The 27,497-nt window shown below is 39.7% G+C and overlaps 1 protein-coding gene across 2 annotated transcripts in view; it reads left to right on the forward strand.

The window, feature by feature from the left end:
- The window catches only part of ELMO1 (engulfment and cell motility 1), a 300,985-nt gene that overhangs the window by 218,346 nt on the left and 55,142 nt on the right, over positions 1-27,497 (forward strand). Inside the window, exon 1 of one of the 2 annotated variants that reach the window (XM_005428657.2) lies at positions 1-102. The exons of the other annotated variant lie outside the window; for it this stretch is intronic. The gene's annotated coding sequence lies outside the window, so the exon portion shown is untranslated. The remainder of the gene's footprint in view (positions 103-27,497) is intronic. 2 annotated transcript variants of the gene reach the window in all.

The following is a 27,497-nucleotide window of genomic DNA, read 5'->3' on the forward strand; positions in this document are numbered from 1 at the left end:
CGTGCGCACGGTGCCGCCCGCCAAAGGCTGCATTAAGTCATCCGCTCGCGGCCGTGTGGGAGGTGAATTTGTCAACGGGAACGATGGAGCTACGAGATCTCTGTAAGTAAAGCCGTGTACTTTATCCTGTTTCAGCCCGGGCATGGAGCGATTGGTGGTGCCGAGGGATGGCAGAAAGCGAATTAGTAGCGACTGTAGATATCCCGAAGAATTCCTCGGTTTTTTGTCTTGTGTAGCGAGATATGTTCTTCCGAATGATCTCGGGCATCAGACAAACTAGTTAGCTGTTTGCATTGCCTTGGGTGTTTTTTTCAGCCTAATTGAGGTTAGTCTGTGGAAGGATGCTGTGTTCTTGGGGTATTTCAGATCACCCCTGCGTTTGAAAAGGAAAGCAAAGCAAACCACATGGAGCAGAATGTTGCAGGCACAAAAGTCTGAGGTGTCCATATGAAATCACCAGTATTTCTGGTGTCAGTATAATAATAACAGGTATGTTATTACAGGGATTTGTCAAATGCCAGTTTAGACCCTGAGCCAAGAAAACACGAGTTGCTCATCATTCATCACCGAGTTCAGCACTAAAAAGTCATTGCTTTTCCTACTCCTCCTGTACCTTTTCTCTTTTTCTCAAATTGTTTTATTCTTCTTTGAAGGCTTTTTAAACCACATTTAATTCAAAAGCTTTCCTATTTGTTTATGAAACCTGTGAGTACATGAAAAGTGTGGAGAGTTTCCTTTTTCACCATTGTGGGGCATGTGTTAGAAGTTGATTTCTTTGCCTCTCGGGACTCTGCTTTTGATTCTGTAAAGCAGAAACAGTATATCTAGAAAGAGGAGGGAAGTATGTGTGCAAATCTGTCCCTCTGCAGCCCTCTGGGGTTACTTACACCAACCATGAATTCAGCTCAGTGTTGTTCATGTTTTATCGTGACAGGGAGCTTTGCTGCATGAAGCTCATGGTTGTCTCTGCTTAACCGTCTCTGAGACTGTAGTCATCTTATCTGGTTTGTGAAAATACATAGGAGAAATGGCAGACATCAGAAAAAAAAGATTTAGAAAAAGACTTTTTGTTTTTTTCACCCTGTTCCTGAGCTTGTCAAGTATATCGGGTATTTTATAGTAACCAAACTAGGTGCAAACATTGTTTGAAGCTGGCTGCATTCTAGGGATCCATTTTTGGTATTTTGTGTTCATTTTAGAACTTAACACAGCACTTCATTTCCCAGCGTTAGGAACTGCTGAGGAGTCATATTGCTGCCTGGGAATCTCAGGCTGAGGGTGTAAATTTCCTTAGATTTGGTTTGACTGGTCAGCTTTGCTTTTGCCTTGCAAGTTGTGGCAGGAAGGTGTGTACATGGAGCTTATCCCTCCAGTTAAAGGATGCAGCATTGCCTCAGAGTTGATGCCAAAAAAGAATATGTCAGTGTTTTGAAGAGCTGCTGGATAAATATAATTTTTTTTAAAAATACATAACATAGAATTCAGTGCATCAATACAGGGAGAGTGTCTATTGGTGTGTGTAATATTACTCCTCTGTGTAGTTTTGAGTGTTTAACCTGATGTATAACAAATGCAGGAGGGACCCCTTATTAAGCTTGACTTATTGCTTTTTATGAAGACACAGATATAAGTCACTCTTCCCTGTATTTCCCAGGGATGTTTGGGTCACCTTTTATTGAAATGATGGCCCCAGGCATCCTATGGCACTGGGCTTAGAAAAAAAGGCATTTTTCTAAGGTATGCAAAAAAAAAGATAACTGTTAGCTATTATTGCAATTCTTATTTTTGTTCAGCAGTGATGAAAGTGCCAAGAATGAATATTTTTTTTTCAATGAGGAAGGTATTTTGTTGCTATGTCACCCTCCCCAGGGTCTTGTATCGTTCATTTGTATTTACTTAGCACTGGTGTAGCTAAAAATCCCATTGCATACGGCAGTCTAGGCAGAGAGATGTGCCCACTCCCCCATCTTGAAGGTGGATGCTTTGATCTAGGCTAAGATATTCCATAAAAATCTGTGAGAAAGCCTGGACCCTTGCACACCTGGGCATGGGTTGTTCCTGACTCCAGGCTGGTCATTTTGGACACCTTTGGGATGCATCAAAATGAAGCTTAATTGCACCTTTGCGGGTTTTTTGTTCCATACCTTCTGCCTCCTGCTTTATTTTATGATTGCTGATGTGAAAGCATAGGAGAACATTGTCTTTTAAGGTGACTGCAACTCTTAAGATGATATTTTAATTCTTGTTAGCACTCCAGGGATATAGTTCAAACAACATAAACCTCTCAAGTTTAGTCACCAGTGTTAGGCAAACATTGTCTGTGATGGAGTTCCTCTCTCTCCCATAACCTTGTTTGAAGGGATTTTTTTGCTTGTCTACCCCCGTGCATTAACAGATAAAAGGAGGGGGCTGGGGAGGGAGGGAGAGAGAGAGACAGCCTATAATTGCTAAGCACTGGATCAGTCTGTCTGAGGGCTTCCAACCCCTGTGATGCCTGAGGTGGAAAAACTTGTGTTGCAGTCCAAGCCGTGCTTGCATTGGTTTTTTGACCTGATGGTGCAGAGTACTGTTGCTCGTCGTTAGTGCTTGGGGATGATCTGCGTGGGAGAGGCATTTCAGATTCCCAGGCTATGAGAGTTCCAGCAACAGAGGAGTGAGTAGGCTTCAGTGAGAGCTGTGGCATGCTGGCAGCAGTTGGGAGGATGCAGAAGCTGAAAAAAAAAATGCTATCTTGGGGTAGCTTTAATTGGTTGCATTGGAAAACACTTGGTTTGATGGGCTCATATGTCTTCTAAAATGCTTGGTGCCAGACCAAATTGGCATAGCTCCATTGACTTACACGAGATGCCACCAGGCATTGCTCTGATCTTCAGTCTTATGCTTATATTTTTCTGGGAAGAGCGAGATTTTCAAAAAGGCAGCAAGTTATTTTTTTTCTTTGTATTTGCCTCAATGATGGTAAATTGAAAACTGAAATGGAGTAGGCATTCCAGAGGTTTTGTTTTGTTTCTATGGGCTTTAAGCTTAATGGGTTATCTTTTATCTGCTTGTAGAGCTTTATACCCATATGTCAAACTATACTGGAAGCATAGAGCAGAAATTCTGATCTGAGCTTTGTATGTGTTGAGAGATATTAAGTTTGAATATTTAATTATTTCCCTGGATCTTAACCCTCCTTCAGTTACAAAAACCCTGGTGGTCACTCATGTTCTAGGTATACAGATGCTAGAGCCACCAGTCTTCGGTTTTGCCTCAGTTGTATATTGTATTTTCACCCCATTATTCAAGTGAGTTGGCACAAATTTTTACACACAGGTGTAAAAAAGGTGGCTCAATGCATTCACCTCCAAAAGAATAGAAGACAGTTGTAACTCCAATTAAGACTGACCACACAAATATAAACAGTTCCTTATTTTTGTGTCTGAAAAAAAACTCCACTTTTTTAGGAGAAAAACCTTCTCCGTGCTAAGCCTTGGTTTACATGGAACATCATGCCATGGAAAACTCACTCCCTGTTCAGTGCATACACATCACATCTCCAATGGCACATGCACACAACAAAGCAAGACCAAGCACAGAATAAAAATGGAACAGCAGTAAAACATAGACTTGTGAACTGTGAAAAGCCCATTGATTTGCTTGACACCCATTTTGTTCAACATTGTGCAGTGCTAATCTGAAAATTCCTGTGCGTCACAAAAACTTTTCAGAACAATAAGAACTGTCAATTCCAGCAGATTTTACAGACCTGTCATTATCCTTCTTGTCTTAAAGCACTAAGTGGCATATAGAGGGATTTTTGGCAGGAGTTCAGGACTGCTCTCATGAAGAGGAATCGAATGCCACTACCTCATGGATATTATCATTTGAAGCTAGAGTTCAGCCCAGCACAGGCTCCAGGAGGCATGTCTTTGCCCATTCAAGTGTGCTGCCTTTATGGATCTCACTTATTTTGTCTCCTCAAAAACCAACTTAAAATCACTGCTTTTTACTGTTCTCAGATGCAAAAATGTAAAAGAAAAGAACTGTACATACTCTCTCAATTTTGACTTGATATCTTCCAGAGAACTAGAACACTTTAATAAAATCATACCCCTCCCCTCCACCTGCTGCTTCTTCAGAAAAAAAAAGTGGGGACAGCAGCACTGATGGCCACAAGCAGAAGTTTTTATTAACTCCCTTTTTCTTGAGATCATATTGCTGGTACCTCCTTCTCTTGGAGTATCTGTTGAGAAAATGCTCACACACCCCACATCCCCCTTCATTAGGAACTCAAGCCCTCCTTAGACTTCTTCCCTTACAAGGGAAGAAACATTGACTTTGTGTCAGAGAGATTCCATTTGAAGTTCTTTATCAGAGGCCATGTAACTTGAAAGTGTTTTGTCTTCCATACTTACACTTCCCAGTGTAGCATCATCTGCATACATACCTCACCCAAATTAAATAAAGTTTCAGTACAGTCAGGGTCACGACAGTCACTCTGAATATGAAAATATTCATTCTGTTATGCATCCTTGGTTTTGGTAACCTGCAGAATCCATACATGTTGCAATACACCATCAGCATTTTTAAAAGTCTGAAGAGCACAGATCCATTTTTTGTGGACTTGACAAAATTCTAGCAGGTTTTGCTACCTAGGAGTTAAGTGGTTTGAAAAAAAGCATGTGAAAGTTAGACCTCAGAGGACATGCATGACCTTCATTTAAACTAGAACTTTGATTAGCTCTATCTAGGATGTTTTAAACTCCTCTGTAATGCACAAAAGCAATCTTGTAATGGGGTGAAAAAGGAGATCTTCTTACTAATGCTAGCCCACTGTCAAATTAATACATCAAATAATATGCTCTTATCCTTAATCACTGGACTCCTTTTATCAGAGCTTTTGATGTGGCAAAGAAAGTGCTTGTTCCATAGTTACAAACCCAACTCTCTTAGTCTTCCCTTTTCTTTGAACTTCAGTTTTCTTAAGACTTGGAGCATCGTGATACAGAGAGCAGCATTCAAAGCTAGGTATTTCAAGACTCACATTCGTATTAGAAGCCACACAAAGGGATTTTCTGTAAGTGTGGTTTTCAAATATAGGTAACCTTCTGGCTTGACCTCTGGATCCACTCCCAGTCTGCATTTCAAGAAAAAGAATCTACCCACATACAGTTATCTCCAGTAAGATCAAAGCTGTCATTGTATTCTGACACCTGTGAGAAAGAAATGGAAATATTTTTAAAAGTGGGGGAAATTGTGAAAAGATTTGAATGAGTTCACATTTCTGAAAGACGTGAACCCACGGATCTTGGAAGTGAAAGGAAGACTTTCAGGATAGCTGCAGAATGTTTCTTTATTTGTTAGCTTCACCAAGTCAATTAAACAGATTTGAAAACATAAACAAAAATAGATTTTCTAGATCCCTACAAATATAGCTCTGCAAGTGCTTTGCCATGAAAGTTAATAAGGTTGTAACTTCAGACTAGGGTTTGTCTGGTGCCTTACAGAAGCCACTGCAAAGGATGGTGTTATTCCAGTCTACCTTTGCAGCCCCTTGTCATCCCAGGCCCCCAGCCAGGTAATAATTAGCATTGACTCCATGATTCTCAGCAGGCTGATCAATCACTTCATTATTCTATACTTATTAAGAAACCCATCACCCTTACAGACACTCACGATACAGGTGGACCCAACTGGTCCTTCAATCCAAACACCATCACCATTGGCCAATTAAGAAACCACCCTTTGGGAAACAAATCTCCATAACACTTTCCACATGTTCAACAGGTGCAGCAAGTGAAGATAAGAAAGAATTGTTTATCATCCTTTTCCCTGATCTTCTACAGCCCTTCCCAGGACAATGCCTGGGAAAGTTGTGCCTGTGATTCTCTGTGGCCAGAGAGCTGCTGCCACAGTCCCTCTTCCAGGTGTGGTGTGTTTCCCAGTTCCCACTCTTTTTCTGGCAAAGGTGTAAGTTGTCATAGATTTATCCCAGCTCTGGTAGACTTCCTGAAGGACTGGCGAGAAGGTATCTGCAGATTGAGAAATGCAGGTGTTTGTCTTCTTGTATTTCCTGCTGTCCTGCATGAAAGCACCAGAAAGGCTTTGCAGAGCTTGTCCTTCCTCCATGTGGATGGATCATCAGCAAAAGGCGCAGCAGAGTCAAGGTGTGCCTTTTGCTGCACTGCTCCCTTGCCTCAGCACAACCAGCCTTAGCAGAGCCCTTGGCTTTCAGCCAGCTGGGATGTGCCAGAACGTGCTAGAGCTAAAGCTTTGAGTGCCCTACAAGGGAAGCATGGCCCAGTTTTTGGCAGCACCACAAGGTTATCACCTCCCCATCAGATAATTCAGCGTGGTGCTGAGGAACATTTGTGTGGAAGATCGTGTCCTGCAAGGAAGCTACCTCACAGTTCCTGTGTTCAGCACAAGGGGTTAGAATGTATCTGTGGCCCGAGCCACAGGGAAGGGAAGGACTGTGGATCAAGCAGGCTTCTCTCCTGATCCCCGCTGTGCCCTCACAAGGGACCTTCTGCTCTCTCCCTCCCCAAACTTACCTTTGGATGCTGGAATTAAGCCACTTGGCCAACAGAAGCTCCTCTCAGCTCTCAGAAAGGGGAGCCTCCCCTATGTGAGACTCCTTGTTGTCTGTTCAAGCTCTCAGGGTCATGCTTAGGAGTAGCTGCAAAGAGATAAAGAATGTCTGTGAAACCTCTCACTTCCACAGGACCAGTTGCTTTGGTGCATAGAGTAGTAAACAATCAAAGGCTTGAGTTAGGAACACCTCTGGTGTTCTGTAACTGCACTGAGGAGCTGGGTTATATTTATATGTTAATGGCTGGTCTTGAATTTTGCTGCCTTTAAATGCTACTATAACCCAGTTAAATATTTAATAGAAGAGTGGAAAGTCTATTCACAGCAGTTTCACAAGTAAATTCTTTTGTTCCCACTTCCCAACTTACCTTTTAAAATCCCCTATTCAAATTACCACCCTATCTCAAACAGCAACACGGTGTTTTGCCATTATGCTTAGAATGTCATAAGTTTTATTTTCAATGGCAAGTGAAATTATGCTCATTTTCATTGGTACTGAAAAGGTACAAGTGAGTCTTAAAATAAGTTCTGGTTTTTCATGCATGAAATTATGTATCAGTTCACCTTTGCATGCAGGATTTCCATCATTGTACAGTCATGGGCATCTACTCCAGAATGAACTTTGCACCAATCCCAATAACAATTTTTGTTGCTAAAGGTTCTAGCCCAGTGCATTTCAAGGCTTTCAATTTGTGTTACAAATTTAAGGTATAAGCAAGAAACTTTGACTAAGAATGTCTCTGGTGGAGTAAATATCAAGCGTTTCAGGCATACACTTCTGACCATAAACGTTTATCATTGACCTGGTAAGATAAACAATTGCTGGATTGTGTTCCTTTTTTTTGGTTTTTAAAGGACTTTCTGTCAGTTTTCAACAAAGGATAAAAGAGACACCTTTCTAATTTTGTTAGATGTTATTGGGTACTAGTAACTGAATGTAAATTGAGTTTTTTTCAGCTGGAGAGATGAATGACAGATTCATGATGTGAAAAGTATAGGAAAGTCCCCATTCAACTTAAACACCAGAGCTCAGTTGCTGATTATCCCAGAAGTTTGCCTGAACTATGATTTAAAGATTTTATTGCACCAAAATCCCAGAGCTTATTGCAGTTTGCAGCAGATAATCACAGTGTGTGGTTCTTGTGATTGTGAAGAAATGTGCACATTTCATCATGATCCCCTGCACAGGCAGACACCTGGGCCTGAATCCAGATCCTTTCAGATCATGCCCTCAATCTGGTGTTCTCATCACTGCCTCTGCATCATTGCTGCTGGCAAACCATTTAACCTAGCAAGGGTACTGTGCATCCCCGATGTCACAGCCAGTTTGGAGCACCTACATGTTGCCAGTGCCACAGAGCACCTGTAAAAAGTGAACACGGCGGATGTGGGTCACTTTTGGGGCTGAGCACAGTGGTCCTGCCTCACAATTCCGGTCACCTCAGCATTATCCATCACTTACATGATCATGGTCAGGGTGCAAACTCAGGAGCTGCTTAAAAAGAACACCAGTCCAGAAAGCAAAACCTTGGCCGTGTTGAAACAAGTGCTAGAACTTGCATCTTTTTTAGGCTGGTCTCCAGAATTAAGGAGTTGAATTCCTCCTGGGCTGAAGTGGTCAAATTGCACCATGAAGTCAGCCAAAAGGCATCTCCTCCTAAAGAAAATGAAAGATGTCAGAGAGCTCTGTGTGTGTCAGTCGCAAAACAAGTAACAATTTCGATTGCTGATACACAAAAGAGACTGTTCCACCAGGGATAACAGCTTGTTACTTGCTTTGCTCTCGGGATGCAAGGGAGAGAGGAAGAGAAAGTGTGTACTTGTAGCCAAGTTGGCTGCTACAGTCCAGCAGCACAGTCAATCAAATTGTTTCATCCTTCCAAGTCACTCTGTAATGTCACTGATTTATCTTGCTGCCATGCAATTGTGCCCTGTTGATAATTCCAGTTTTGTCAAGAGATGATAGAGATTTTGCAGAAAACCTGCAAGCTACTCTTACCAAACAGTAGGCAAACAGTAGGAGAGCAAAGTAAGATTTCCTCCTTTTTCATTGATGTCTATAAATAGTCCATGCTAACCTTAACAGCCTTGGAGATGTAGGGAACCTTTTTTTAGAAAAAGAATCCATTTTTTTTAAAATCACATTGACTCAGCAGAAGTAGATGTGTGTGTTTTAGATCATGATAGGTTGACAATCAAGCCCTGCTGGGAATGCTTAGCTCTTCAATTCTGGCTGTAATGTTTTACGTTTATTTTAACTCTGCAGTGTATCGGCACAAGTCTTGATATTATGGCCACAGAGGATACTGCTTAGTTACTCCATATATTTAAAAAGAAAGGTTTTATTTATAGTTTTTACAATTTAGTTCTCTGTTTCTTTGATTTTTCCTTGTGTACATGAGAAAGAGAGGACATAATTAACCAAAGCACATTTAATTTATGTCTAAGAATGGGTTGCTTTATAAGAAATTTTTGAGCTCTCTGTTGTGCTGAGCAGAATTAGTCACAGGAGCCATTACATAGACTTCAGTGGTATTACTCCAATATACAAGTGCTAACCAAGCATGATTTGAGTTACTTTGAAAAGTGTAAGAGATTTCTTAGGAAAGCTGAGTCCTTTGGTCTTGCAGACAAGAGGGTTTTCTCAATATGATATTAGTATGCATGCATCCAATTAGAAATTAATGGGAAATACAGATTTATGTAGTAGGAGGAGATAACATTACTGATGCAAAAAGTAAAATGGTTGTCTCTGTGTTACAAATAATCGGGGAATATATCACCTTTTAGTTAGCTCTGTAGTCCTACAAGACTTTTTACTAGTACAACTCATAGGATCTTCACTGGAAATGTAAATTTCTGCAGAAGATGAAGATCTCTGTATTTCCAGGTTAATTTTAATTTTTCATGTGATTCTAGGCAGATTTAAAAGGCAAAAAAGGGTAATTTAATACATATGCCATACTGACAAATGTATAAGTGAAACAAGGCTGTAAAACAATATAAAGATTTTAGGTACTAATCAAGTTATTTTCCTGCTCTTATCAGTCTTGACAATTCTGAAAATACCATAGAGAAGTATGAGTTTGAAAATAAAGAAAAAGAGCAGATTTCCACTATTTTATGCATATTTTTGGGTTTGATAGAAAGGAATATTAAACTTTGTGTGTTTGACAGTAGCATTTGATCAGCTGAGATTCTGTCTGCTCTGCTCTTAATCCTGTGGTATTTCAGGATCTTTAACCACCAATTTCTAAAGATGATAATCCAACCCCCTGCAGTCAGTTGTGTTGCTCTCATCAAGAGCCACACTGGAGTTACTGGTCTTTCAATAGAAACTGGCTTAACCTAGCAGGTGGTTAGATTTTGTTGAATTTTTCTTTTAAAAGAGTTTGGCTAGTCTATTAGTTGGTTTCAGTGTAATGCTTAGATGTCATTCTTTTATTTGGGTCTTTTGAGGGTGGCCTTACTTCAGTGATGATGAAAATCATCCCTGCTTAGAAACCTCACCTCTGGCAAAGCTTCAGTTAGCATCATGAAAAAGAGCTTTCCTGTACAGACTGTTCACTTTTTCTCACTGATCTGGCAGTCCACTGTCTCCCCCAGGGCTTTGCTTTAATATGGCTTGTCTTGCCACAGGGTAAATAGGAGAGGACATCTCATGATAACCACCAAAATTTCATGCAAATATCAGCATGACCTGGCTACAGCACCTCCAGTGCAGATATCCTACTCTAAGTATTCTAGATTGCTTTTAGGAGAACAAGAAGGGGAGCCAAATCTCAGGCATGTTTCTCTGCTGCCTCTCTCTCATCCAGAAGCTGATGATGAGCCTTCAGAATTAGGTGGCTGTCTTTTAAAACATTAAATCATAGCACCTTATATTCCTTTCTAGTTTATTTTAGAAAATCAGTCCTAAGATAAAGGACTTTAGAAGTAAAAGTACCAGGGTGATGCTATAAAGCTTGTGGTCCTGTTTTCAGTAGTGCAAGTATCAGGAGTCAGGCTGAGATGTTTATAGATGATATCTAGTAGCTTTCCATTGACCTCAGGGGACACTCAGATTTGCTTCAACTTGCAGCTGGAGAGGCATAATAAATTCTCTGTTGGCCAAACTGATCACTTAGAAGCTACACTCCAAGCAGGAGCAAGCTGCAGGCATACCTGACATTAGAGGGCAAGTTTCCTATTCCATACAGGCTGATTTGATGCATCTCTCTGTAAATCTTTAGTATCCTTACTTAAAACTAGGAAAGCTAGCAAAAGGACTTTTCTCTAAAACTCTGGAAAAGTGAAGTAAAATTGCTCTGAGTTTTACCAAAGCAGAATGACAGCCAGAAAGTGCTCAGCAAAATCCAAAGGAGGAAAGCAGGGTGCAGGTCCTTGCAGCCTTTGAGGACAAAAAAGAGTGAAAATTGGGGAAAGGCAGAACAGTAAGCCAATATTGGTTCAAGCTGGCAGTGTGTGTTGTGAAGGGAGGAGAGAACATTCATGCCATATCCAGAGTGGAAACACTAAGACCAGCCTTGAGCAAGAAAATATTATTTGTATTTGGCAGGCATCCTATCTCTGAGAAGTAGGAAAGTAGAAAGCCCTGTCTCATGGTGTGGTTGATGACTACATCAAATGGACACAATCTGCTTCAGTCCTTCCATCCACCACAGATTTGGTGTACCCCCTTGAAGCAAGCAAGGGAACTGCCCTCTTGATCCTTGGCTTTCTGCTTCTGCCACCCTTGAGCAGCAGCGCTGTCCTTACTTCATGGGGTATTGCAGGTGTAAAGTACTGAGGATTCAATGCTGTGCTTCAGAGCAGGCAAAAATAGGCTTGAGTCCTTAGGGTTAAGGTTTCCCTGCAAACAAGCTGCAATAATGTTTATAGATGTAAATTTTATTAGCCAAGGACGCTTTTGTAGTTAAAATACCGCGATTCTAGTTTCTTACAGGAGATGTGAAATTTCCTTTAACACAAGTGGTTTTGTAGAGGAGCAGGAGTAGCCAACACTGTCTGCTAACCCTGAAACACTATGTGCTAACCCTGAAATTGTTTCTTATGTTCTGTCAACTTATTTCTGGCTCACTGCATCCAAATGGGGGCTGTCTTTCTTCAAAACTCAATTTTACCATGGTTAGAGCCAAATTTGGGTCTGAAAGGGCTAAAATTTGAGTAAGCATACTATATCACACGTGTGAAGATAAATGTCCATAGCTAGGCACCATCAAGGTTTAAACTAGACCAGTGATGCCACTTGTTTGTTGAGAGGTGTTGGATCAAACAGAAGTTGCAGGTCATGGGCTGCTTGGCTGCTACATGGTTGGAGTGTCCCCAGTGTCTCCTCCTGCTTTGCACATTTCCTTTCTTGGAGCAAGATGCAGGCCTGCTGTGTGATGGGAAGAAGTGTAAATTGGCTTATGGGTGAGGAAGGAATGAGGGAACCCTCAAGGAAAGGAGAGGGAGGGATGAAAAGAGAACAGGCCATATTGGTTTGGAGGCCATAGGTAGGTCACCTTCAATTAGATATCTACTACAAAGGTATTTTCCTCCTTGTTTCTACAAGTGCTGGGATTGGGAAAAGTATTTGAGTAACTTCAGTATCATTTACATTTTCCAGTGCTTCCATTTACATTGGGATGCTTTAGTTCATCAAAACAGATAAAAAGACAATGTGGCATCCTCACCGTGCTGCCCAAACACCAATCATCTTAAAGGAAGGAAAGTTCAGAAATATAAATAGCTACTAAAAATATGTCCCTGATCTTAAAAAATGCTGAGTCCTAGGATGTTTCTGCTGTTAATGCTTTGTCTTTCCACCCTTTTTTTTCTTTTTCTAGCTTGGTAGTGGCAGCCTATACAATTATGAGCTACTGCACAATTTTACACCTAAGGTACACAGTCACATTTAGAATCTGACAGTGTTCTCCTTCTGGAATAGGAACACTGCTTGCAGCCCACAGCTGAAACAATTAGCTTCATTAAGGAAAAAAAATGTTCTCTGGCTTACCGATACATTTTTAGAATTAGTTAAAATGAAGCAAAAGAAAAAAATTCAAGTAGACAGGTGAACAAGCCTCAGTACTTTAGGCTTCTCTTAGGGTTTTCAGAATCTTAGGGTTTTGAGAATATAAATGATTTAAATTAAAAGCTATTGAGAATATATAATAGAAGAAAGGGCTCTGACAACAGCAGATGGAGCAGAATAGAAATTGTGATGTTACTAAATGTACCTGATTACACTAAAAACAGCAGCTGTAAGGAGGAATTTGAACTAAACTCTACAAACATGTATTCTTATAGCTCTTATTAATGGGTTGTTCTGTTTCTCTCCCAGTTTCTCTTGACCCTTTTCAGAGGGTTAAATTAATCCCTTGTGCAGCTCAGCTGAGGATAATGAAGTTGTCCCAGGGTACAAATGTAGCCTTTAGGTTTGACCTACAGAAGGCTGAGTCTCTATTCCTCACTATGTTTTCAGGCAGTTTTATTTATGTTGGATTAATTAAAAACACCCTCTCCATTCCCCAGGCTTATGTGCTCTCCTGTGCAGAATAAAGGAGGTTCCAGTGTCTGACCTCTCTCAGCCCATCCACGCTGATGCAGAGACAGTATAAAACTGCTAATGAGGGGATCTTAATGACCCTGATCAAGTTTGTGAGCAAAAAGGCTCATGTTCTGATAGAAGTGGCATGGGCATGATTTATGATGTGAGGAACAGTTTGGATTCCTTTTTGGAGTCATAGGCATGGCTCACATTTGGCCAGTAAGGCAGAGCCTTCTTTGCTGTAGGTGAATGTGAGGCATTAAACCATATGGTCATCTGGAATTTGATACAGGGCAGGCAGACTGAAATAAATGCCTGTTCAAGTTCCTATGTATTATATTTTTAAAAGGTCTCAAAACTGGTTATTTATCTTTAATATTTTTAATACATCAGTGTCACAAATACTACCAGTTTGAGGTCCAAAGCCTGGCTTTTTAATCCAGTGTGAGACAGACTGAAATCTGGTCCAAAGTCACCCCATTATTCTGACAATTCTGACTGCAGTAAATTTCCTCTCTCTCTCTCTCTCTTTCTCTCCTTCTCCTTCTCCTTCTCCTTCTCCTTCTCCTTCTCCTTCTCCTTCTCTTTCTCTTCTTCTCCTCCTCTCCCCCTTCTCCCCTTCTTTCTAACATGCCACTGAGCAGATAACACATAGTGGCCAAGTGGAAGCTGGTACTTTGCTCTGAGGCATCAAAATAGACTTGAGGGATAAAGAGAAGTTGCCATCAGGAGATCACAGCAAGAAAGTATCTGGTTTCTATGCCACAGTGCCCCAAAAGCTAAGTGGAGCCAGCCAAATCCACCTCTCACATCTTCTTTTTCTTATCTAGCCCTCTAAATTGTCTGTAAATTGCTGTTTAAGCTTGATTTAAAACAGCCTATGCATAGTAGTTGATACCTTCACAAATCAGGAGACTTGCACATCTGTCTTAGCATGAGCATTTCAGTTCAGTGTTCAGTAGAGCAGAGACAGAAAGGGTTTTTTGGTCGTGGGTAACAGTGGATGGCTTCTGACAACTTGGAAATCTCTAGAGGTGTAGGGAGCACCACTGCACTGAAATGTCAGAAATGTTAAGTTTTCCTTATGGTCATAACCAACCTGTGAACACCAAAAGGGCATTTACAGATGGTGTTTAACAGATGCCACTGATGTTTCTGATGGCCAGGATGTGTTGGGTGCTACATGTAAGTATTTGATTACTTGGCTAAGATCTGTCAAGATGGTATTTTCAGACAAAAGAAAGAGTGGTGGCTAAGACTTCTTTCAAGGTCTGTAGTTGTGTTGGATTTGTTTTGCACTGATTCTAGAGAATACTGATTAGTATAAATCATTTTTCATTGCAACACTTGACCAAGGCCTGTAATCATGTCACTACTTCATCTGTGCCTGATTGAGAAGTCCCCAGATTAAGCAGACTACTTATGGTGAGAAGTCCCCTCTTTGCCAGCTGGGAGTTTGAAACCAGCTGCATTCTGAAATCTGAAAGAGAGAAAGAATCCTTTAACTGCTTTGTAAAATGGTCTCTTCCTCATTACCCTAATCACACAAGTCTACTGAGGGCTGAAATCAGTTTTTTCCCTTTTTTTCTTTTAAAACAGACTCAGGAGGGAAAGACTAATGACCACTGAATTGAAAAGGATCACTTGGGTCATCCTGGTCCCATTCCTGGCATTCAGTAATAGACACTGGAGCAGAGGACACCATTAAACTTCTATTCCATCTGCCTTGCTGCATGCTTCAGGACACAACATTTCCCAATGCCCTCTAAGCCATGAGGATCCTCTTGGAGAACTGAGTGCCTGTATTATGTGCCACAGTATAAATCAAGTCAATTACTTAGCTCAGGTTTTCTTTCCTTAAATGAAATAGTATCTGAAAATTACATTTCTTAGATTAAGTTCTGAGGTAATTCAGGAGAAAGCATAAGTACCCAACATTTTCAGTTGCCCTTCTGGATCTTGTAGCCCAGAGTGGCAGTGGTTCAAACCCTGAGTTGCAGCAACATATGCAGGAGAGATACTGATACTACCTGTAGCATTAGTTTCCTCTGTTTATTCTCTTAGATGTGGTAGTTGCCAGTCTTCAGTGCTGGGGAGTAAGACAAAAGGAGAATGAATACATGGAAGGATTAAATTATGTGTCCAAGGTCATATAAAGGCATCTGTAGGAGTCAGCAATTAGATATATGCTACCTAAATGTTAGTACAGTGCATAAATTAAAGGGATGGCCTTCTTTCAGTTTTGGGGTTTTTTGTGTTTAAAGTGGGAAATGAACCTTCAGACTGTGGTGCTTGTCAAGTTTTTAGCTAACATTTAGTCAAGTAGGGCACATTGCTAATATTGTGCTGTCTGTAGTTAATGAGAATTTCTGGGTAATGGACATTGTGAGCTCCAGTCTAGCACTTAGATTCAGCCACTGTTTTCCCATTACCCTTTCCTTGAGACTGCTCTTCTTTTGATGGAGTGCTCTTATTGCTGTGAGATCTGTCAGAGCTTAACAAAGGAAGCATGGCTTCACCAGCAAAGATTTGGGATAGGGGCACTGTTTGCTTTCTGGCAGGATAGAACAAACATTTATCTAATCAACATGGAGCAATAGCCCAGTGGTTGCTAGACTACGTCTGGCAAAGCACAATAGAAGCATTGATATTACTAACATAAAACTTGGTTAATAATGTAGTGCAATGAAAAGTACCATGCTCTGGCTATGGATAAATCTGAGTGCAGGAGAACTCTGAGCCCTGGAGGTTCCATACTATGCTTCAGATGCTTATGCTAAGGTAAAGAAATTATGCATTTGTGGATATAGTGCATATATGACAAGAGCATTTGTCACCAGTAGATTGAATTTGTGAGGTCCTGAGCATTATCAGCTCTCAAAAATTTTAATGCCAATTACCAGTGCAAGAAACAAGACTAAAAAATTCTCACCCTCCCCCCCACAAAAAAAAGACAAAATTCTAGGAGCCTTTTGTTTTGGAGAAAAGTCTGTTTTAAAAATAGTACTTTTCGTAATTGGGTATCTGTGCCTTGTATGTAACATCCTTGCTTTGTACACGAGATAAAAGTAACATCTGTGGCTCCATTTGTCTAACAAGCAGTTTTCCTGCAGGCTCTCTAATACTTGCCCTGAGGGGAGTTCGTGGACCTTATCTGAGAGGAAGAATTACTTTGTTGTGGCTTTGACATGCTCTTTAAATAATATTCAAAAACCATCTGAAACCATATTATATAAAAGAGGAACCTTTTTGTGAGTCTCAGTAGAGAAAACAAGAATGAGAAATTTCCCTGTTCCATTTTCTGGCTCTATGTCGTTTCTTACCCAAAGGCTAGGAAGCTGTTTGTCATAGGGCTCAGTAATTAATATTACAACAAACAGAAGCAAATTGAAAAGATTTTCTGCTTCTCTTTAGTGTCCTTATTCACCTGTTCTCCATTTCTTTCAGATGGCTGCTAGCTTGGCATGTATTTAAGCAGTGTCCTATTTCCACTGCTATTTGCTGTACAGATCACAGAATCCATTCCTCATCTGACAGAATAATTTAATCCTTAATTCTCTAAACCATTTATTGGAGAATGCTTCTACTGGCCCTACTTTAAGTCCTGCTCTACTTTAAGTCCTGCCCTGCTTTCTCCAGCTCTGTCCTGCAAGGATGCACAGGTTGCTGGCCAGTGATGTGGCTGGGTGCTGACCCATTGGGTGATGGTATCTCACTTAAACTCCAGGTGCTCTCAAGAGCTGGCTTTGTACCCTGAGCACCTCTGTGATTTACAGCAGCAGATACCTTCTTTCAATGAAATGGAAAATGATAAAGATTTAGGATGCTGGGTTTGACTGCCATTTTCAATAGGTCTTTGATTATGTAGAACCCTTTATTTTCAGAAAACTGACAGCTGAAAGCTCTGTGAGGACAGTCCTAGTTAGTGACAGCCTTTAAAAAGCCACCCAGAGGTACTGGCAGAAGCCATCCCCAGTACTTCACTCTGCCCTGGCACTGCAGTCCAGTCTCTGACCTGAAGAAACTGGGACAGAAACCAGAAGTCTGTTCCTCCTTCTCATCTCCTTTGGACATGCCTGTAGGTCGGTGATGTAAATGTCAGTCTGCAAGGAGCCAGGATTGAGATCACCCAAGCATTTCATTCTTGCCTTAGAATCTGAGTTCACTTTTAAAAGCAAATACACTGAAATTTCACGTTAAAACTTCTTGTCTGCTTGAAAATAATGATTATGGTTACAACAGTAACAGCAGCAGCCCAACATTCCAAAAGAAAACCTTTCCAGTTTCAGAGTGGGAATGATTGTTTTTTTGTAACATTAAATCTCCACTTGGCCTTGGCAGGGAAATGCCATGCTGCTGCTGCTGGAACAAGACAGAAAAACAGGCTCTTTAGGTTTGACATCCCCTATAGTTTTCCTGCATTCTGGAGGATCCCCAAGGCCCTATGCAACAATTAACGTAACCAACCCTTGCAGGAAGAGAACGTTTATGAGGGGGGAAACATTTACCGTATTTTCTTTTGGAAAATTCCACTATTGACATGAAAAACAGCAGGGTAACAGCAAAGATGGATTGCAAATTTTGACAGCCCCGACAGGTAAATATTGGCTTTGTGCAAACAAGTTTCTATAAATAACCAGTCTGCTCCAGAAACTCCACAGATGGCAGCAGGGCTGCCGGGGTATTGATTTACCCACTGTGCTCAGTGCAGAAAAGCACAGCTGTCAGTTTTGCTGTTCTTCTCATTCTGAGTGTTGCTGCTGCTCCTACTGAGAGCTGCGTGCCTTGTTCACCATTTTTCTTTGGCAAGTGGAGATGAAGATTAAGAGCCCAAAAGAAATGATTTGAAAGAAAAACCTGCCAAAACAACAAAAAATAAACAAGAGCAAAGAGCAACAATAAAGAACGCTGTGTATATGTATTTGAAACACCAGCAAGAACCTGTCTTAGTCTATATCAGGTAACTTAAAAAGAGAGCTCACAGGAGTGGTTTCTAGACAGTGGTCCCAGAAACCATAGTGGGGTCTTGAAGGGCAGGAAAAGCTTATGAGGAAACAATACAGATTTTGTACATGCTGAGTAGTAACAGGCTGAGGTTAGAACTGAAGAGTAGAAACTGGTGCTAGGAGTAAACTGGCCTTACATGCAAATGGTAGCTCTGCCAAAAATCCCCAGCAGCTGGAGGTGACTTATAAATAAATACCAGCCAAATAGGCAAACACTTAAAATTATTGTGATTAGGTTTTGGGTTTGTATGACCCATTTGAGTGCAGTCTAAATCTCAGGATTATGATTTTCAGGCAGTAGAGTCAGCCAGTGCAACCACTGTCTCATTAACAAAAATGTTGATTTACAGGCATAATATCTAGAATTGCTTTTTAAAGGAACAGCTTAGAAAGACTTCATAACCTCAGTTCCATAAAAATGTTTGCCTGTGGTGCAGGTTTGCTCCAAGGGCTCATCAGTGACAGAACTGTGCATCTCCTGGGGCAGATACAGCGTACGCCATTTGAGGGCATTTTTTTGCTGCTTTTCTGTGTAATTTCTGTGTAGTTACACAATCAACGCAGACAATGAAAGTGCCTTTGTGCTACACAGGCATCAGGGATTTTGCACAGAATTACTGGGTGCAGCTTTTGGTTGTCATTTTGTCCTATTTGGTAGCTTTGGAGTTTTTTTGTTTGATCTGTTTGATTTTGTGGTTGTTCAGGTTTGGGGGTTTTCTTGTTCTGATTTTTTTTACATTTGCACAGAATCACAGAATAGTGTTAGGAAGCGACATTAAAGAGCATCTAATTACAGCTACATAACTAAAATGGCAAAAAAAGAATTAATAAGCAGGTGTCCAGACCAGTTGAAATAGATGGATAATCTTGGGATTTTTTTAAAAAAATTTTTGTTCATTTTGTGGACTTTGAGTGGTGCAGGCTGTGCTTCAGTTCCCGTGAACTGGCTATGAAGTCCAGAGCAAGAGAGCTGGCCCCCGATTTCCAGCAGAGTTCCTTCTTTCAGGGCCTTTGAGTGCTTATCTGGATGGAGGCCTAGGTCTGTTCATTAGTCCTGCTTCTGCCTGAGTTTTAAATGATTACAGGAGAAGAAAGTTTGGTCAACAAAAATTATAAATCAAGCTTTATATGCTTACATAAATTTCAGGCTTGACATGATTCTGTCTTGATTTTGGGAAAAAACTCATTAGAGTTGCCAAATGAAAAGGGATTTTTCCCAAGATAGATCAAGAATCTTTTATAGGAGAACGTGAAAAAGCAGGGCTGTACAACAGACCATAGAATTTTTTAGACAATTGGCATTACTTTAAGTATTCTACAAAGTACAAACATGCAAACTTTAGGTAGATTGGGTAGTTTATAAGTAGCAGGGCATAAGAAATTGTCAAGTTACTTCTGTCAGAGTTACAGTGTTGCTGGGCTGTAGGAGCTAAATTCCGGCCTTTCTAGGTAATCTGCATAGCTACTGCCTTTTGTAAAGCTTGTTTAAATATTGAGTAAGGTATCTCGCGTGTATCTTGTAGAAGAAGTAATATTGTTCCATCCAAAGCTGTTCTTTCCCCATACTAAAATTCTGCCTTGATATGCTGAAATAACAGACAGAAAGAATCTTGCTTTCTGACTTGTAGGTCAATTAATTGACAAATACAAGTACAGATCAGGAAGTGTTTGGACAGTGTTCTCAGGCACATGGTGTGACCTTCGGGCCTGTCCTGTGCAAGGACAGGAGCTGGACTCAGTGACATTTGAGGGTCCTTTTCAACTCAGGAGATTCTGTGATTCCAGGTCACCAAGCTTGCTTTGTCCCTCTATGTGTGTGTGTGTGTGTGTGTGTGGCTGTTGCCCATTGTGGTTGCAGCTGAGCCCCGCACAGCTCGCACTGACAGTGAGGTACCCGTATCCTACCCCCACCAGCTTCTCCAGAGCTTTGTGAGTTTAGATGCTGAATTCTTTATCTTTGGCAGCTCAATGCATGTGATGAGGGATGCAAACTACCAACTGAGCTGAATATGATGTGCTAAAGGTTCCAGTGCTGAATACATTTCAAACTTTTTGTTAGATTTTTCTCTCTCCTTATATAAATATGTTGTTTTACTATAAATACCTAATTCCAAGCTGTCTCTGAAAACAGAGTCCGTTCTCTGTTTTGAAATACCATTTCTCATGTCAGAGATTTGACAGAGGAATAAAATGCCTATGTGTGTCTGCTTAGAGAAGGGATGGGGGTGAGGGGAGGAAGGGCATCCTGTATGAGCGTAATGCAAAGTGATGCCAGTTGTCACTGCCTTACACTCATGACCTTGTACATTGGTGACCTGTGAGCTACCATTTCCTTGCTCTCTCTTTTGAAGTACAGTTTGTGACATTACCACTGTGCTGTTACTGCTGTCTTTTTTCTTAAACCTCACCTGGGGGAAGAGAGGGAAGAGTTATGTGTTCAAAGAAAGCAACATCAAAGTATTCCCAGCAGCCAGTCAAAGCTTAATTTGGTACTAATTCTAATAACTCTGTGGCTGGGGATGTGGACTGTTTACATGAGTAACCACCTGCCTGATACTTGCAGCTTTCTCTGAGGTGTTTTTTGGTTTGTTTTGGTTTTTTGTTTTGTTTTTTTTTTTAGTAGATGAATTTGTGTTTTCTAATAGATCTTAGTTGACAATACATAGCCAGCAGTATTTGATGCAATGTTATAGCTGTAACAGAGATTGTTTGGAATTGCAACACTAAGGTTGATAGGAGGCCCCCCAAACATTGGATAAAAACACTGAATAAAATTAAAAAGTAGAAATGAACCTCTGTACCTCTGTTCACTGTAGTTACCTGAAGAATTTTAAAAGCCTGTCCACAATATATATGCCTATGGTAGTGCAGAGAAGTTATTAGATTTTAAATTAATTTCCTTTTTAGTCAGCATTATGTTCCTATTTCATGTCACGAAAGTTGCTCCTAGCTTATGACTGTGAGACCAGAATAACTAAGAGAGAAAAGAAGGGATAGTATTCATTGTGTATGATTTCTACTCAAACTCTCACAATTAAAGGGAATTTCTAAATTGTCAATTGAAAAATATGCAAATATCATCCATTGTTAATTGAAGCAAACATATTGCATGAATTAATGTTTTAATTGCAGTGTGTACTGAGTCTACATGTATGTACAATATTGTACATGAATATACATTAACCACAGACCTGTACATCCCCAGTAGTATTTTCTTGGGCCAATGAGTTTTCACCTCTCTATCAAAACATGTCATGCATTACAGTAAACTAATGTTTTCCTAGGTTAATTGCTAATCTGCCTATGTATTGGTAAATGTTGCCATGGGCACAGCAACAGCAGAGCAGAGAGATGAGCTTTCGCCTGGTTGGAGATGAAAAATGGCTATTTTTACTTTTTATACCCATTTGCTCCATCACAAATGAGAATAAGAGAATACAGAAGCATGTTTCACTGCCTTCTTAAAATTTAATTACAGAAACATTTTTCATATGTACTTTGCAATATGCAGGTAATATTTACTATATGTTGATGACTTCAACAAAGCTCTTTTTTTGTTTGGCTTCATATTCACCAGATTGTTTTACAGAGTATAGTATCCTACATATAATCAGCAAGGAGAAATCTTCTCCCTTTTTCATGCCAGCATAAAAAACACCCATTTTGGATATTGCTGAGTCCCATTATTTAAAACTTAATTCCTTCCCTAAAGTACTCCATGCTGCCACAATGCTGCATAATAAGTTATTTAGTTGTGCAGATTAAAATCCCAGACTGACTCTTGTCCCCTATTTGTGGCATTTTTTTTCTGAAAGAAAGAAGATTAAACTATGTAAATGGAACATGATTATGGTTTATTTTGTTAGCATGAGCAGTGATGAGCTTTTGACCTACATTTCTTGTGTGTAGTGTGCTCTTGCCCTAAATCTGGGTATTGAATGACAGAAACCCACATGATGTGGGTTGACCTCTTTTTCATATTTTTTGGTCCTTTTTTTATATACATAAGGAAAACACTGAGATACTAATCTTCAGTTGAATCCTAGCAAAATCCCAAAGAAGAAAAACACTTCTTTCAACAGAGAAAAAAAAAGAAAGAAAATATTTAGATACAATGCCTAATACATCAAGTTATTTAGAAAGTACAAATACGGTGTCAAAGCAAAGGGCAAATATGATGGCTGATGTTAAGTCTTCTAGGTATTTGATATAGATGCTCATGGACAAGATTATGCAACTAGAACTTGCATCCTACAGTCTCTTTCTGTTTCAAAAGGGTTTTTTTTCTATCAGTTTTGGGCAGTTAACAAATCAAGCTCAGAAGCTTTCTCTGGATGCTCCAGAAAGTCAAGCAAAGTGTTTATGCATCTATCTTCTGACTCTTTCTGTTCTTCTGAAGATTCTGACCTCCAAGAAATGCCTGCAAAAAAAAGATGGCCTTTCCTTCATGATGGCCTTTCTTTTCCTCCCTGATAGCAGTGCTGTTTTGATATATTGAGGGAAATGTACATATGTGGCCTCTATTAATACTAACGCTCTTTGCAGTTCAATAGGTGAATATAAGCCTGTAGGACTCAGTGCGATAGTTTGTCTCTCTGACAATTACTGCCAAGGTAAACAGGTTTTTGAGAAAGCTTGTCTAAACTAAGACAAATGTCTTCTGCTTGTTTCAAAGTAGTTTGTTACACAGTTTGTCTAGGCACTTGTACTGGAAGCATAACATGAAAGAAAGGAATTACTGAAGATACTTAATATTGAAACCAATATGAGAGTTTAATGTCATTATCTCTTAGAAAGTCTGATGTTGATAGTGATATATAATTAGGAAAAAAGTTAAAGAGAGTGCCTTTCTAGGGGAGAAACTAGTAATATCTCCTTCTCCTTCACCAGTCTGTTTTCAAATGGCTGTCCAAGCAAGCTCTGAGATTTTAATATTTCTAGAAACACTACTCTGTATAGCTTACTTTAAATTGGCACATATATCAACAGCATGAAAAAAATGTTCACAGCTCTGGGAAACTGAGCTAAAAGGTCACTTTTTCAACAAATTCATCAGCTGGGAAAAACAAACCTAGCTTTCCTTTGAATTTTTAATAGCTTTCCTTTTTCTATCTGAAGTCTGGGGGGCAATGTTCTGTAGTGTAAAGGCACCATCTGAACAATCCAGTGAGTGTTTCACACAGATTGGCATGCATTTGTTTGTCTGCTTAAGTTTAGGTTTGTTTAAGTTTGCATGTCATGGATTTGATAGGTATGTTCAGCTGCTCTACTTATTTTTATCCTGGGTGCAGCATTTGAAGGCTTACAGGGAAGCATTTTTTTTTCTACAAGAGTGACATGAAGGCCTTAAATTAAAGACTGAAAACATTAGGAAAGGAAGTGGGAAAAATTTATTTGGACAGTAATATGGGGCCTCAGGAAAGGTTATTAATAAAAAATTCAGGTGAGAGGCATCTAATAGGAATTTTAGCTTGGCTGGTAACCAATGTAAGTGATCACCAAGGTGCAGAAAACTTTTGTTCCTTTGTTCACAGGAAAATGTACGACTCAGGTTTTTTTCTTTCCATTCTAGGTAAAGTGATTGCAGAACTCCTCAAACAGTAAATTATATAGCCATACATAAGTCACAAAGGCTTTCTTCTGTGCTGCTGCATGGAGAGGTCAGCAGGTGACCAGGCATTTATTTCAGCTTTTCTTTTCCTCTTTGTTTAGAGTACAGCTTTTTTTCAAAGCATTGAGGTGCTAGCACAGAATTTTTAGGACATCCTGAAAAACCTGCTGTTTTCAATAACCTCTCCAGATGGATGACTACAATCAGTGTCCTCTGGTCTCATTTCATCTCTTGATGGTTTTCTTTCTGAGGCATGGGGGGTGGTCTTTTAGATTCATCTGTTGTCAGAAGCCAGGTCCTAACTTCTAGAGGGCTTTAACTATCAGAACAAGGATTTCAGATAGGTGAAGCTTTATTTAAATAACGATCTGAGACAATTCAGCTGATTCTTGTGTACCAGCTTCTATGAGAAGCCAAATGAATGGAGCTCAGCTTTAGCATTCAGTTCTTCCTGCTGTAGTCAGCAGACCCTACATCTTTGAGAACAGAGATCTTCCCCCCCCCCCTTTTGTTTTTCACACTACTTCTTTTTGAGGAATTAATTGGAAATGCAAAAATAATCCTCTTAATTTTCATGGTGGAACTTGGCATGCTTGAAATTTCAAGGCAAAGAGATGTGGAATTTTCACAAGGACATAACTTACTTCTGTGTTCCCTGTAATTAGTTGAAGCCTGAGAGAAACCTGGGTGGAGGTAACTCTTCATAACACTTTTGAGAGAAAAAAAAATTTTTGGCTTTACTCAAAGTTCAAATTGCAGTCACGAATAAAGCCTGCAGGCAGGTTAAATTAATGTATTTCAAACAATAATTCTAAGTACTGTTTCCAGTTCTGCTTCACCCACTTAAATTACTTTTACCAAAGTTATCAGTTGTACTGATACAACTATAATGGAAAGAGGTTTATAATAGAAACAGTTGAAAATATTTCATTTTAAATACAGTTCACTGTATGGTACCTCATGTTCCTCTCCAGATTGTCTAACTCCCTATTTACCAGGATATGTGATTTTTTTTTTTTTGAGGGATGAGTAAATAATATGATCAGAATTCTCATCCAGGGGGCTTAAATATTCTCTCATTTCACACAAGTATGACCATACATACAGAAGTGCACATGCACACTTTGTTTTCTCCCTCCCTACAAAGTAATTGTGAGAGCACTTCAGTATTACAATTTTAAAAGCAGCTGCTTTCAGGGTATTTCTAATCACATCTGGCTGAACCCCTTATTTTTCAGACATAATCTTTAATTAAAATTTAATTAGATTTTTGACATTTTAAAGAATTAAATCCCCACCATATATTATGTCCTTAACTGCATAATCTAAGTATCATGAGCTGATTAAATTTTTATACAAATATACTATTAAAGATTGATCATCTTACTTTGGAAAATAATTAAGAAAACCCAAATGCTGAGGTGATAATAGAAACTCAGCAGATGGAAACCCATCAGAATTTTAGTGGTAAAAATGTAGACTTGGTGGGTAGTTTATATATTCCTATATATATTCCTGACCGGGGAACAGGTCTTTGGCGTTTGACATCTGTTGCCTCTGACCTATTCCCGTGTGCTTTGAGTTATAATTTTCATTCATGGAAAGAAACAGGTGAATGCAGAGAACAGTACTTCACAAAAGCTGATTACAGCCAGGGGAAACTTTGGGTTGGAGCCTGTACACACTTTTGAATAACTGATTGTTGCTGTGATTTTTCTAGTGATTCAGTTAAATGGTTCCAGTTACTACTCTGAACTTTTAAATGTTATGCACTGATGCTACAATTTCTTGTTCCACGTGGGAAGGTATTAAGTTGCTGCCACAGATCCCTTTTATAACTGCATACCTTCCCCCTCACTCATTTAACCTACTTATTATACCTCCTCTTCTTCAGGAATATGGCAGCCAACCATCCAGTCTATGGGTAACCAGGGTAGATGATGAAATGTCTTTTCTATCACCTCAGAGCAAGGAGGTGCTTTAAATATTATTCTGTCTGGTGGATATCAGGTATTTATCTGGTGGACAGATGGGTTCATTCAATAGCAAACCTGAGAGATAGTGGATTGTTGTCTCCTATAGGTATTCATAGAGTAACCTGATGGCTGTCATATTCTTGAGGAAGAGGAACAAAAACTAAACTAACTGACAATCTGACAACTGAAAGTTAACTGTAGGGAATCTGCCACCGGCAGGCTGTCCACAGCTAACATTAGAAGAAAACTTTCCTATAATTACCTAGAGTATGAGGAGCTTTTCCATCAAGAATTGGCATGGGAGACAGGTAACAGACTAAACAAACTCCCTGGTAACATGTCTTGCTCTGTACCATGACTTCATGAGATGAGAAGTCGTTTTGAATTAGTACTGTTGTCTGCTATTTATAAGTTTGTTGTGATGATTACTGCCTGAGTCATTCTTGCAGTAATATATTTCTATGGGTTCTAGATCATCTATTCTTAACAGATTGCTCATACCCTTTAACAAAGCCTGGACCTCTTCTTTCACCTACGAAAACCAATAGCATTTGTCTGGATCTCCAGGCTGGCAAATTAATTTTTTCCTTGACTATTTCACCTTGCTGAGGAGGAGGAAAATCTGGAATATGTGAAAAGGTCATTTTCTGCAATATAGTGAGGATTTCTAGAAGCAATTGTTTCAGAATCTAAATGCTTTTGGGAGATTTGCTGAAGTGTAGCAGCCATCCACCACCTCTTTTCCAGTGCAGGAGGATAACAAGGAATGGGTTTCCATATTGTAGTAGAACAGTATGTACAAGTACTTGGAGAGTTGCTTATTCTGATAAGTGCTCATACCAACTAAGTGAAGAGGCCGTCAAAAAAAAAAGATTAAAAAAGACCTCAAACAACAGAATGTGACAGCAATGAAAAAATGCACCACTGCACTTAAAACCACCCATTCTGTTAGCCAAATATTTCATATATGCGCTTTTCCTAAAGTGTCAGGTAGTGGTTATAAGGCTTCAGGGTTGTAGAATTTTCCTGCGATGTAGCACAATTGGTCTTAGCTGAATGTGTCCCTATTAAGTTGAATTTATGCTAATTCTGTCCCATTTAAACTGCAGACACTGTTATTGGCTGCACTATTAAATTGCTTTCCTAGGAGACATTCCATTAGATAAGTGATGCACCCAAAGAAGAATATAAAAAATTACATTTTTATTTAATCTGAATATGTTTTACATCTGTAATCAGGATAGAATTATGTCCACTGTGGATAACAAAAGACTTTTTGGGTTCTCAGTGAGCCTGGAACTTATTAGTAAGTGATTTGTCCAGCTAATTTTTAAATAGCCTAGTCTATTTCTTCTATTTATACTGGAAGGTAATTCCACAGCCTGACACTATTTTTCTAATATTTAGCTGAAATGTTACTTGGTCCTGTGTTCACTTATATCTTCCCAATTATTCTTCTCACAGGCTGTTTATGTGCTGAAAGCATTTAGGCACCAATCCATTCCAATAAACGCCTTTAAATTTCTGGATAGTCTTACTCCTTTAATTTTCTTGGTCATCTTAAAAACAAGAATGGCTAGGTGAATTAGATTGCAAAATTTGCCCTTTTCCTCATTACAGACTATAGCTGCTTGTTCCAGGTCATATGTTCCCTCTGTTCTGTGTTCTATGGCAGCTTTTTATGCTGGTTGCATCCAGGAGGAACAGAGTCCCCTACTCTTTTTTCAGGTATGAGAGCACTTTCTGGGAGAAGAAAAAGAAAGCAGAAGGTGTTTTACCAAGGGAAATGCTGCCCT

Source organism: Geospiza fortis, unplaced genomic scaffold (genome assembly GCF_000277835.1).
Source record: "Geospiza fortis unplaced genomic scaffold, GeoFor_1.0 scaffold255, whole genome shotgun sequence".
Lineage (NCBI taxonomy): Eukaryota > Metazoa > Chordata > Aves > Passeriformes > Thraupidae > Geospiza > Geospiza fortis.